Source organism: Syngnathus scovelli, chromosome 20 (assembly GCF_024217435.2).
Source record: "Syngnathus scovelli strain Florida chromosome 20, RoL_Ssco_1.2, whole genome shotgun sequence".
In the NCBI taxonomy this organism is placed as follows: domain Eukaryota; kingdom Metazoa; phylum Chordata; class Actinopteri; order Syngnathiformes; family Syngnathidae; genus Syngnathus; species Syngnathus scovelli.
This window is the reverse complement of record NC_090866.1, coordinates 213,975-227,803: the sequence shown is the minus strand read 5'-3', so window position 1 is coordinate 227,803 and position 13,829 is coordinate 213,975. Positions and strand designations below refer to the sequence as shown.

Here is a 13,829-nt window from a genome sequence, read left to right as displayed (position 1 = left end):
GCGGCATAATGTTGTTCAGTGCGGCATAATGTTGTTCAGTGCGGCATGGTGTTGTTTAGTGCGGGATGGTGTTGTTCAGTGCGGCATGGTGTTGTTCAGTGCGGCATGGTGTTGTTCAGTGCGGCATGGTGTTGTTCAGTGCGGCATGGTGTTGTTCAGTGCGGCATGGTGTTGTTCAGTGCGGGATGGTGTTGTTCAGTGCGGCATGGTGTTCAGTGCGGCATAATGTTGTTCAGTGCGGCATAATGTTGTTCAGTGCGGCATGGTGTTGTTCAGTGCGGCATAATGTTGTTCAGTGCGGCATAATGTTGTTCAGTGCGGCATAATGTTGTTCAGTGCGGTATATTGTTGTTCAGTGGGGCATAATGTTGTTCAGTGCGGCATGGTGTAGTTCAGTGCGGCATGGTGTAGTTCAGTGCGGCATGGTGTTATTCAGTGCGGAATGGTGTTGTTCAGTGCGGGATGGTGTTGTTCAGTGCGGGATGGTGTTGTTCAGTGCGGGATGGTGTTGTTCAGTGCGGGATGGTGTTGTTCAGTTTGGCATGGTGTTGTTCAGTGCGGCATGGTGTTGTTCAGTGCGGCATGGTGTTGTTCAGTGCGGAATGGTGTTGTTCAGTGCGGGATGGTGTTGTTCAGTGCGGGATGGTGTTGTTCAGTGCGGGATGGTGTTGTTCAGTGCGGCATGGTGTTGTTCAGTGCGGCATGGTGTTGTTCGGCATGGTGTTGTTCAGTGCGGCATGGATTTGTTCAGTGCGGCATGGTGTTGTTCAGTGCGGGATGGTGTTCAGTGCGGGATGGTGTTGTTCAGTGCGGGATGGTGTTGTTCAGTGCGGCATGGTGTTGTTCAGTGCGGCATGGTGTTGTTCAGTGCGGCATAATGTTGTTCAGTGCGGCATAGTGTTGTTCAGTGCGGCATGGTGTTGTTCAGTGCGGCATGGTGTTGTTCAGTGCGGCATGGTGTTGTTCAGTGCGGCATGGTGTTGTTCAGTGCGGCATGGTGTTGTTCAGTGCGGCATGGTGTTGTTCAGTGCGGCATGGTGTTGTTCAGTGCGGCATGGTGTTGTTCAGTGCGGCATGGTGTTGTTCAGTGCGGCGTCGTGTTGTTCAGTGCAGCATGGTGTTGTTCAGTGCGGAATGGTGTTGTTCAGTGCGGCATGGTGTTGTTCAGTGCGGCATGGTGTTAAGTGCGGCATGGTGTTGTTCAGTGCGGCGTAATGTTGTTCAGTGCGGCGTAATGTTGTTCAGTGCGGCATGGTGTTGTTCAGTGCGGCATGGTGTTGTTCAGTGCGGCATGGTGTTGTTCAGTGCAGCATGGTGCTGTTCAGTGCGGCATGGTGCTGTTCAGTGCGGCATGGTGTTGTTCAGTGCGGCATGGTGTTGTTCAGTGCGGCATGGTGTTGTTCAGTGCGGCATGGTGTTGTTCAGTGCGGCATGGTGTTGTTCAGTGCGGCATGGTGTTGTTCAGTGCGGCATGGTGTTGTTCAGTGCGGCATGGTGTTTTTCAGTGCGGCATAATGTTGTTCAGTGCGGCATAATGTTGTTCAGTGCGGCATAATGTTGTTCAGTGCGGCATAATGTTGTTCAGTGCGGCATAATGTTGTTCAGTGCGGCATAATGTTGTTCAGTGCGGCATAATGTTGTTCAGTGCGGGATGGTGTTGTTCAGTGCGGCATGGTGTTGTTCAGTGCGGCATGGTGTTGTTCAGTGCGGCATGGTGTTGTTCAGTGCGGCATGGTGTTGTTCAGTGCGGCTTGGTGTTGTTCAGTGCGGCATGGTGTTGTTCAGTGCGGGATGGTGTTGTTCAGTGCGGGATGGTGTTGTTCAGTGCGGGATGGTGTTGTTCAGTGCGGCATGGTGTTCAGTGCGGCATAATGTTGTTCAGTGCGGCATGGTGTTGTTCAGTGCGGCATGGTGTTGTTCAGTGCGGCATAATGTTGTTCAGTGCGGCATAATGTTGTTCAGTGCGGCACCTAGCACCTAGAAGGTAAATAAATAGGAAGGAAGGACTCACCGGTGACGTCGTCGCCCACGTCCAAGCGTTGTACTTTGTATTTTCATCCTTCTGACAGTGGAAAACATATAGCCAACAAACACCGTGGAACCTAAACGAATGAAAGAAAACTATCATTTGGCCACAACCAACATTCACAGATACAACACAATGTGACGTGCGGTGTTGAGGTTAAAGGTTGAGTGAAGGGCCCTCGTTTTAAACTACTTTTTTGAAAAGGAGTGGGAACAAGTAAGACGTATTTAATTTATTTATTGGGAAGTAGTAAGACTTATTAAATTTATTTAATCTACTTTTCTTCCCAGGCAAAATTTGACGTGCTGCAATTCCAAATTTCCAAAGTGAATGAAGGAATGAAATCCTTTAAATTATGATTTTGTATAAATACTAGGCATAAACACAAAATCTACGGCACAAAATGGGCAGACTTTACTTGTTTGAAAAGGACTGGTTACAAGACAGACTTTTTTAATTTATTTAATGGGAAGAAGACTTATTTAGTTTAATTGATCTATTTTTGTTCCCTGGCAAAATTCGATTTGCTGCAATTCCAAATTTCCAAAGTGAATGAAGGAATGAAGTCGTTTAAATTATGATTTTGTATAAATACTAGGCATAGACACAAAATCTACGGCACAAAACGGGCAGACTTTACTTGTTTGAAGAGGACTGGTTGCAAGACAGACTTTTCTGATTTATTTAATGGGAAGAAGACTTATTTAGTTTATTTAATCTCTTTTTGTTGCCTGGCAAAATTGGATTTGCTGAAATTGTATTTTGCCAAATCTTGACTTGAGACCTGATAGGAAGTATTAAACGCTCAGTTAAATCGATACAAGTTGGTAATAAGAGCGAGTAATGTTGGTTGAAGCGATGAATGAAGGTTAAAAGCAATTTAAATTATGACTTTGTATAAATACTAGATATTAACAGAACATCTACTGCGCAAAATGGGCAGAGTTTACTTGTTTGAGAAGGAGTGGCTTATTTAAGTCTAAGATTTATTTAATCTGTTTGTTCCCAGGCAAAATTGGATGTGATGCAATTCCAAATTTCACCACATGATGGTGCCAAATTTTGACTTCATAGGACATATTCAACACTTAACTATTATGTTCAAGGTAATCAGATTTGTTTATTATTCTAATGGCCTTTTCAAAACTATTCTGGATTACTACTTTGGATCTATTCTACATTACTTGGCAACAACATACTCTGTAACAGATTAGGCAGTATAATCACATATGTTAACTTGAGAGTGCCCACACTCAATCTACTTATCGTGATGTGTTAAATCAATTACTGTTAGACATTATTATTCTGATAATCTACCAAATCTTTGAATTGAAGAATTTGTGATTTAATTAATAGCTTGTTGTTATGTTCAGGGTAATCAGACTTGTATATAATTCTAATGGCCTTCTTTTGAAAACTATTCTGAATTACAACTTTGGATCTTATATTACTTTGCAACAATATACTCGGTGACAGATTAGGCAGTATAATCACATATGTTAACTTCAGTGCCCACACTGTATTTATTTATGGTTATTTGTTAAATCAAGTACTGTTAGACATGAAATAGGAAGTGTTTAACATAAATGTTATGGCTACTCACCGTTGTAGCTCGCTCCTGGTCAATGATACGAGCCTCTTCTTGCAGTGGAAAACTTGCAGCCAACAAACACCGTGGAACCTAAAGGAATGAAATTAAACATTAACATTTCGCCTGGACCAATATTCACACGTACAACGCAACGCGGCTACACTTCTGCTAGCGCCTCAGCTACACGTTGCTATTACAAACGTAAATCTCTTTAAACACAATGAGTGTTACTTACCGTGTACGCTGTAGACGGTCCAGTTGCAAGCAGAAAATAAAGATATTTCTGTTGATATTCGTCGTTGCTCAGTGGCTCACGGCCATCGCGCCAACAGATTTGAATTTTGGTGGAAGTTCAGCCAATTACGTCATATCCGCGGCACATGACTGCGACGTAATACCCGCTTATCTGAAACGGCAGTTAAAAGTAGAGTTACATCAAGTTTTCTTTTTTAATCAACGCAATCATTTACAACCGTTGACCAGAAAGAATCGTCGAAATTCGACGTTCCCCCCAAACGCCACACTCACTCGCTTTTCAGGGCAACAAAAGTACTTCTTTTTAAAAACGATGAGTTGTACTTACCGTGTACGCTCTGGACGGTCCAGTTGCAAGCAGAAAATAAAAATATTTCTCTCGTTAGTCGTATGTTACCATCCGCTGTGTCTTTGTCAACATCGCCATTTTCCTACTTCCTGTTGCGAGCCACGCCCACGGATTTAAATTCTGGCGGAAGAGCCCGCCCATTGGCGTCGTTTTCGCGTATAGCAAATCCGATTGGTTGGGAAGGGGGCGCGGTTATGCAGCCGAGGGGTCCTGTGATCGGTGGGATGTAAAGTAGGCGTCGACGTCACGTCCGCGTCACGTGACCACGACGTGGCAGACGTCATATAGCAACCGCTGTTTTGTTTAGTAGACTTACAGTTGTTATGCATTGACATAATGGCGCACACTCCAAATAGATTTAAATAAATTAAATAATTCTTCTGCCCACTCCCTTTTAAACAACTCTCCCCGCGGATTTGAATTCCGGCGGAAGTTCTTACAGTTGTTATGCGTTGACATAATGGCGCACTGGTTAGCATGTCCACCTCTTAAGCATGATGTTGCGGGTTCGACGCCTGATCAATGTTAGCATGGAGTGAGCTGAAGTGCATGGCGCTGAAGATTTGAATCTTTGAAATGCGCTGAGGTCTGACGTATCAGGCAGAATGGTTTGCCATCACGTTCAACAAAAAATAGAAACTTTCCCACTCTGATAAAAACGTCCTGTGTTCATCTACATATTTTCGTTTTGCTGTGCATCTTTTCCCTGCCATTTCGAGAGCCCAATTGACACTAATAGTTTACTGGAATGTGTTTGCCCATCCTACTTTGTGGAATTTCACCACATGCGCTTTTGACGAAAATACTAAATTGAACTCAAGTGAAGCCAACACGCACAACCCCCCCCCCCCACACACACACACACACACACCTACACACACACACACAAATGTTGATATGAACATAAAAGAGCCGCATGCGGTTCGGGAGTTGCGGCTTGGCCAAACCTGTACTATACAACTTTATTTGTGTAAAATTTTCACAACAGCTGTCACACAAACAAAGCGGGAAAAACCGAAGACGTGCGTGTTCCGCCCACGCTGGATTTATTTGCACCTTTGAAAAGACACCGTATTGCCGCAGATGTGGCAAAGAGTACTTTTGGGCATCTGAGACGGAAGGATGTCCAAAGCATCACGTCACCTGCTCTGGTAGGAATGGTGGTGGGACGTTGAGGTCAACCGCTTTGGGGTTGGCTGAATCTTTGGTCGCAGGATGCCACACACTTGAAGACAGAAGCAGAAAAGCAGAGCTAAATGCAAAATGTACTCACCGGTGACTCCAATTTTTTCCCCCCCTGAAGAAATGGATGGACGGGTGGCCCCGGCTGGCCGGTGGGACTCTTGTTATTCTGACCCTTTTTAGTGCGCGTTTGGGGCAACAACCGTTTTTTGTGGCGCTCTCTTCTGGTTCAAGAGTGCCCTGCATGTGAATTTGCCTTTCCTGCCTTCTGATTGGATGAGCGCCGGTGTGACGCGGTGCCTCTGTCACCGTGGCGGGGGGTATACGTCGGCATCGGAGCGTCTGCCAACGTCTGAGACCGGCTGGCAGTGTATCGGAGGTGTCGAGTGCGGTGCCGCTGGAGCTCACTCACCAGCTGGTGTTAGGGCCACAGAATGAAGGCCAAGGAGAAGACTAGAAAGAGAAACAGAAACTTCTCCTCCAATTGTTTGATTTGTCTCTTGTGAGCTTCGATGAATTCTTTCAGCTCTTTGTTCCTCTAGGACGGACAAATGGAAAGTAGCCTTCAAAAGCCAGTAAGCGTGCAAGTAAGTGCCGGGCTGGCTTTGGGCCCTTACCTGTTGCGCGCTGTGCAGCAGATCCATTCTCTCTTGGAGGATGCAAGCGTCGCGCTCCCTCAACTCCCACATCAGGGCTCGCTTCCATTGGTCCACGGCGCTCCTAAGCTCTTGTCTCTGATCCGCCGTCAGCACGTCATTCACGCCAGCGTGGCTGGCTTTTTCGCCGTCCGTGGCGGGGCAGTCCCGCTGCGGTAGCGCCTCGTACAACATGGCCTCCAGCTCCATGATCCTCTGGGCCGCAATCCTCGTCCATCAGTAGTCCGGCGGGAGATTTGAGGGCGGCTTACCTTATGAGCCTGGTCCATGGAACGCTTCCTGAAGTCCAACTCTTCATCCAGGTAGCCCTTCTGGTTGCAGAACATATCCTAGCACAGCTCAAGGTCAGAATTGTTGGGGCACATTGCCCCGAGTTCCCCTTGGCTGATGTCGCGTGTCTGTCTACCTTCTCACTTTCAATGTCCAACATCTTCTGTTGAAGTGCTGACTTGGTCACTTTGATGTATTCTAACCACTGAGGAAAGGCTGCTGTCACATAAGCAGAATGCGAGAGCGTGCGTGGACGTGCGCGTTACCTTCTCGGCTAGGGTGGGAAGGGTCCTGGCGTGAATCACGACCACCTGCTCCTCGTTGGTGAGATTCTGCAAGAGCCCAAAGGCACAGCGTCAACAAGGTTCTTTCAGCGCAAAGCCTTCCAAAAGTCACATTTGAGCCGCCGAGTCTCGTGGAGTGCGAACATAAGGAGTTCGACATACACTTACGGCGTTATCGCCCAGGATGTCCAGCTTCTTCATCAGATCACTGATGACGATGTCCTGGGGAAAGGCGCAAGGAGCAATGTAAGGTGTTCTGGGACCTCAGGTTAAGGTTAGGGTTGCGAGGGACGCCTTACGTACGCTCACGCCGTCGGCCTCGCAGTAGATCTGCAAAGGGCTGAGGCCGTCTGGGAAACGGACTTGCAGAAACTTCAAGACGGGGGAGCGCCACTCCCTCTCCTGAAAGGCAGAGGCATGCATCCGTCCGTCCGTCCGTCCGTCCGTCCGTCACATCTCTGGCCTCAAAACGCTTGTGCGAGTCTTCCCACCTCCAGCTCCAGGATGCGGAACTCAAGCAGTTCGTTTTGGTCTCGGATATCCTGGATGTGCTCTTTCAGACGCGCTTCTTCCGCCTCCATCCGCCTGACCTGAAAAGACAGTCAGACCTCATCTGCGGGGCTTCCGGACGGGTGTGACGCCAAGCGACTCCGCCCAGCGCCTTTCTTTCCGTCACCTTTTCGGCCAACTGCTGATTGCTCTGACGCAGCAGCTGCTTCTCCTCCACCCACTTGACATTCTAGAAGAGACAAACGCGTGGACAGCTTTGGAATGTTGTGTCATTTTCATCCACAAATTCTTTGGTTGACTGGAAAATGACATTTGCTTTTCTCCACATTTTCCCAGCCACGTTCAGGGGGGGGGGGTGTTGGTCCAGTAATGCCAGACGAATGAGTGACTGAAGAATGTAGCTATTTTGTCTGAGAAAAAGGTGTGCTCATTGATAAGCTTACCTGTCCTTGTTGCTTCAGCGCTGACTCCAGATCTGCTACTCTGCTTTGATAGTGACCCATTTCTACTGTCATGTAACATGGGGGGAAGAGATGGTGCAAATGGTAAAATATGGATTGTTCACAGGAATAAATTGGCAGAGCTGAAATTCCAAATTTGTCCAAAAGATGGCGCCAGACCAAAACATGAGACCAAAAAAGGGGCCAAAATAAGCTAAGCAAGTTAAAATAGAAATAAAACAGGAACACGGTGTCGGATTGTGAGTCACGCATGGACGCACAAATGTGATTTTTACTTTTTTTTTTTTCCCAATGATCATCGTCACACACACATCTGGGTGTGGTGAAATTTGTCCTCTGCATTTAACCCATCCCCATGTGATTTTGATCCATCCCCTGGGGGAGAGGGGAGCAGTGAGCAGCAGCGGTGCCGCGCTCGGGAATCATTTGGTGATCTAACCCCCCAATTCCAACCCTTAATGCTGAGTGCCAAGCAGGGAGGCAATGGGTCCCATTTTTATAGTCTTTGGTATGACCCGGCCGGGGTTTGCTTGGCTAAAAATGTATTCTGTAACAGCTTAAAGCAATATTGTTAGTCAATTCGATCAAGGGACCCGTCACTATGAGAATAGTGGCGTGACATAAATTGTTTGGAGAAGCACAAATGTGATTTTTACTTCTTGATTTCTTTGCTTGGCTAAAAATTGATTCCCTCTTTCATGAACTGTGTTTTGCAATCGAATTGTTCTGGGATTGAATGATTTTATTAACACGGGTATCAGTGGGTGAAATTGTTCGGTTTCTGGAGTGATTAAGATTTGTAATTCTATTTCATGTTTCTTCAATAAATGTGTTGTTTATATTCATCTACTTTGTTGTGCGCTGATTTGTACTGAATGTACAATCGATGGTTCGGGGTTGATTTGACAATTTGATTAATGTGCGGGGGGTTATTATGGTATAACATAGGACCGTAATAAATAAAAGTAACATCAGACAATTTTAGAGAATTGAATAACTTTCGTAGTTATTTGAGACACGAGTGAATTTCAATCCGTTTGAAAGTTTGCTTCGTCTGAATAAATTAACGGAAGTGTTTGAATCGGATTATCGGTTTGGTGTAGAACTGAAAGTAATTTAATTATTTGAAGGGCGCAGGCCCGTTTCCCCTTTTGACGGGCCGCGTAAAAAGTAACTCCGAACATGTTAGAGAATTAAATAACTTTCGTAGATATTTAAGGGAAGAGTGATTATTGAAAGAGGTGCGTTTGACACTACCATCAGCTTTTCTCTGGTCTGAAAGGAGGAGGAGGGAGGCTCCTCCTCCTCCTTTCAGACCAGAGAACACCCGAGGCTGGGTGAGAACGGGGAGGCTGCGACCCGGCCGGGGGTTGCGGGAAGGGGCGCCACCTTGATCTCCTTCTCGGCGTCGTAGTCCCCTCCGCTGGTCTGGGCTAGCAGAGCGTAGGCTCGTTGCAGCGCTTGATATTCTTGCGTCAGCTGGCGGTAGCGAAGCTCCGCCTCCTCATGCACACACCAATGCAACACAGCACTAGTACCAGAATCAGTCAGACCGGCGACAAAGCACCCGCGACGCAAAGACGAGTCCGATTCCAGGCTGAAGAGGAATGTTTGGCGCCAATACGCTGGCAGAAATGGCGGGCTACCTCTTCGGGTTCCGTGTCGGGGGTTCTGTCGGTGTGAAAAGACAAGGACGATCCGTCCGAGTCCACCAACACGTCTTCGTCGTAGCCGTAAAATGTTTCGATGACCTGCGGGCGCGGAAGCAAACATCTCTCTGAACAAACTGAAGCGACACCTCACGATGAATCGACGAGAGGAACGATAGCGAGAAAAAGGCCATTTCATCTTGCGCAACACCAAGCAGCCGCAAACAAACAGACTCACCTTGCAGGACCTCACGCTTTGTTCCTCCTCAGAGATTCTCGACGTCGGTATCGTAGCAGCAAATCTCTCTCCTGTCGACACAAATAATCCGCCTTTGAGATTCTTTGGATGCAAAGGGAACGAACGGCTCCGGCGCAGAAACAAACGCGACTCACGATGACATTTCTGACATGAGCTCCTGTCTCCAGAGCCTGAAAAACCCGTCACCGGCGATGATTGGAGGGACGCTCGTCTTTTCCAAAAGTGACAACTACAGGGTGTGTCAGGGTTTTCCAGATTATCTTTATCGTATGATTATGTTGCTTTGACTTTGACTGCAACCTGTAATAAATAATATTATTTATCCCTTATTTATCCCTATCGCTTATCCCTTCCTACACAAAGTCGTAAAACATCCCTTGCTATGTTTTGACTAGAGGTCAAGGGCTTTCTCTATTCAATCCACTCTTACACCCACCCTGTTTCTCTTAATAAAAATGCTCGTGCGGGAGCCGAGAGTCAGACTTCATTCGTACAACGGATGGACTCTCCACCTGCAGGTGTCCAAAAGAACTTACTTGTCTCCCGTGTGGTTCTTGCAAAATAAGTTGGAGCGAGCGCAACTCTAACAGGGTGCATTTTGCCACTAGCTGCCTACGGACAATGACGTCGCGCTCGCGGCTCATGGTTGACGGGCTGAGCAGCCGGGCGAGTCCGTCGTTTTCAGCGCACAGCGAGTGGCAAAGGCGCTGACAAAACGGGAGCTTTGAGCTGCTGAAAACGGCAAAACAAGTCTAAAGCGTGTTCAAACGCGTGCGCACAATGCTCCTGCTTGAAAGGTCGGAGTTTAAGGGGCCAATTTTTTGGATGGCGGCCGCCGGCCAAGCTTTGGACGGAAAAGGTTTCCTGGCGACAGCGAGCGAGCGCGGCGCTGCCGTACGTGCACCGAGTCACCTGCCTGAAGACCTTGGACAAGTCGTCGATGATGTGCCGCTGCTCCACAACTTGAAGGAACTCCATTTCACCGTCCTGCTGGCCGCAACCGCGCTCCAGGTCATTGAGCGAACTAGGCCTTCTCTGTGGAACACAAATGCAGTGGACTCTGTTGGCACGCCGCCGTTGTCCGCGTCGACTTACCAAGCTTGCCATCTCCTCGTTCTCCTGGGTGACAAAGCGCACTTTGTTTTCAAGGCGACACAGCACCAGTGAGAGTTCTTCATTCTTCCTGCTCAGGCGTTTGTTTTTGTACAGGAGTGGCAGAAACTGGCTTTCTGTTTCTCTCAGTCGCTTAAGCTGCAAGCATGAAGTGCGGGATGCGAAAGACGCACAACACGCGGGCCAGAACGTATCCATTCCTTTTGCATCGGTTTGAACGGAATCGTGGCTTTGGCTCCCAATAAAAGACATCTACCAGGCAACCGACTCGCCGCGCCGCTCAACTAATAAGCAAGCGCAATGGGTGCCTCGCTGGATGGCGCGCATCAAACGTAGCGCAAACCTTCAAGCGTGCCGTCAATAAATTACCAGTTCATTGCGCTCTTCAGAAAGCAGGGCGTTTCGATCCTCCAGTTTCCTGATGACTGCGCTGAGCTCAGCGATTTTCAGATGAAACCTTCGCGTGTCCCGATCCTCCTGAGACTGAAAACGCCCCGCAACACACACACACAACCACTCGTTCAAAGTTCAAAACTGTTTTTGTGCTACCTTCCTCCAGCAACGAACTAAGTCATGCGTACTGCAAGTGTGTGATGAGGTGGCTTACGCTATGAAGAGGATTGCTAGTAGCGCCGTTGACCCCACTTCCAGGGTAGTTTAGGCCCGCCCTTTGGGAATCCCTCAGGGCAGCGATCTGCTGCTCGGCAGCCTGAGTCTGCAGCTGAAGGCGGTGGACGTGGCCGGCCCCAGGGATTTATCCAAAACACTAACCGCTCTGTCTTTCAGCTTGATCTCATCCATCTGGATGTACAAACGGGGAGCGCTCAGGCAGGCGGGCAAACTCATTTGCCAGAATTGTGACAAAAACAAAGAGAGCAACCGGCCAATTTTTATCTTGAATCGACTAGAACACCATTGCTGTGACAAAAGCGAAGCGAGCAACCGGACGTTTTCTTCTTGTGAAATAGAATAGAATAGAATGCCTTAGGTGTCATTGCACTGCAGGTATACAACGAAATTGGGAACATAGCCACGCACCGCGCATCTGATCAGTCCTACCAGTCGGCGGATCTCCCTCTCGCAGTCTCTCTTGGTTCGGCTCAGCTCCTCCCGATGCTGGTGATGAGCCGATCGGAGCTCGGCCGCTCGGGACTGCCAGGCCTGCTGGGCCGCTGCCAGGGCTTCTTCCGCGCTCCTGGTGGAGGCGACACCGCTCGGTCTCCCGACACCGCCGCGTCTCCTCCACTTCCGCCAGCAAAGCGCCCCCGCTCCTCACCTGAGCAGACATTGCGCCACATCGGGCCGTTGAGACCGCAACGGAGCGCCGCGACGCTTACTGAGGACAAGCTACACAATACGGTAGCGGCCGCATCGGAGCCCGACGTGGCGTGCGGATAGTCAGACACGGATTGAGCGGATCACCTTGTCCATGGAGCCGTCCCTCAGGCTGAGGACCAAGGCATTCAGTCGCTGGATCTCTCCATCTTTGATTTTGATCACTCTCATCAGCTCCATTTCATGCTGCCGCAGTAATGTCTCCCTGGTAACGGCTAACTCTTTCTGCTTCTCCTCATGGAGTTTGCTTTTGAGTTCCGTCATGGCGGCGGTGGCACGGTGGTGCTCCGCCCGCAGGTCCTGACTTCTCTCTCTCTCCAGACAGCTGACCTGACATGACTTAGACAAACTTTATTGTCATCTTGTCTGCACATGGTGCATACAAAACGAAATTTCGTTGCACACGGCTTACAACAAAGTAGTGATATTGCAGTTGAATAGAAGTAACATATCCTATGAAAATATATATATACATATACTGTATATATATATATATATTACAAATAAGTATAAAGTGCAGCAGTGCTAATTATGCAATAGTGCAAGTAGGCAAAACAGTATTCAAGAGTGTGCAGAGGAATGCTAAACCATGTATTAAACTTCTATTTAAAGGGTTTACACAAGTTCAGTAAAGTTGGTAGTGCGAGATAGTGCAAGATAGAGGTCCGTAGTGTCATAAAGTACAGTTCTGTGAATGTGTGATGCAGAGTTCAGTTTAGAGCTCAACAGTTCTAATGTTCAACAGTCTGATGACAGCAGGGAAAAAGCTGTTGCAGAACCTGGTGGACCTGCAGCGGATTGTGCGAAACCTCTTCCCAGAGGGCAGCAGGGAGAACAGTCCATGGTGGGGGTGTGATGGGTCATTGATGATGTTACGGGCACGGGACATGCAGCGCTGAGATGAAATGTCCTGAATGGAGGGAAGAGGAGCCCCTATGATCCTCTCTGCTGTCCTCACCACTCTCCTCACGTTCTTCCAATCGGAGGCGGTGCAGCCTCCACACCACACAGAGAGTCAGCTTGTCAGAATGCTCTCTATGGTGCTCCTGTAGAACGTCCTCATGATGGGTGGGGGCAGGTGGGCTCTCCTCATCCTCCGCAGGAAGTACAAGCGCTTCTGTGCCCTCTTGATCAGTGCCGTAGTGTTCATAGTCCAGGTGAGGTCTTCTGTGATGTGGACCCCCAGGAATTTGGTGCTGCTGACCACCTCCACAGCTGAGCTGTTGATGATCAGTGGAGCGTGGTGAGGCTGTTTTTTTCTGAAGTCGACGATGATCTCCTTCATCTTCTCCACATTCAGGATCAGGCTGTTGTCTCTGCACCAGCCCACCAGCTGCTCCACCTCCTCTCTGTAGTCCAGGTCGTTGTTGTCTCTGATGAGCCCCACCGCCGTTGTGTCGTCTGCGAACTTCACGATGTGATTGGTGGTGAACCTGGGGACGCAGTCGTGTGTCATCAGGGTGAACAGCAGGGGGCTCAGGACGCAGCCCTGAGGGGAGCCTGTGCTGAGGGTGATGACATCAGAGGTGTTCTGTCCGACCCGGACTGACTGAGGTCTGTTGGTGAGGAAGTCTAGCAGCCAGTTGCGAAGGGGGGTGTTGAAGCCCAGGTGTTCCAATTTTCCTACTAGATGCTGTGGGATGATGGTGTTAAACGCTGAGCTGAAGTCCAGGAACAGCATCCGAACATGGGTGTTCTTCTCCTCCAGGTGAGCCAGGCTCAGGTGAAGAACGGAGGAGATGGCGTCCTGAGTGGAGCGGTTTTGCCGGTCGGCAAACTGGAACGGGTCAAATAATGGGGGGAGTCTGGAAACGATGTGATCTTTAAGCAGCCGTTCGAAGCACTTCATCATGACCGGAGTCAGTGCAACAGGCCGGTAATCATTAAAT

At 48.6% G+C, this 13,829-nt stretch overlaps 2 long non-coding RNA genes across 2 annotated transcripts; both read right to left on the bottom strand.

Annotated features, from left to right (window-relative positions):
* Positions 1-2,022: 2,022 nt before the first annotated feature.
* LOC137839763 (uncharacterized) lies at positions 2,023-3,962 on the bottom strand. The gene is made up of 3 exons (XR_011085947.1): positions 3,853-3,962; positions 3,630-3,707; positions 2,023-2,102 (listed from the first exon to the last, which is right to left on the bottom strand). It is a non-coding gene; the product is annotated as an uncharacterized lncRNA (long non-coding RNA).
* A 3,104-nt stretch (positions 3,963-7,066) lies between these two features.
* On the bottom strand, positions 7,067-8,835 carry LOC125990109 (uncharacterized). Its single transcript, XR_011086023.1, has 3 exons — positions 7,567-8,835; positions 7,290-7,352; positions 7,067-7,203 (listed from the first exon to the last, which is right to left on the bottom strand). It is a non-coding gene; the product is annotated as an uncharacterized lncRNA (long non-coding RNA).
* Positions 8,836-13,829: the final 4,994 nt, after the last annotated feature.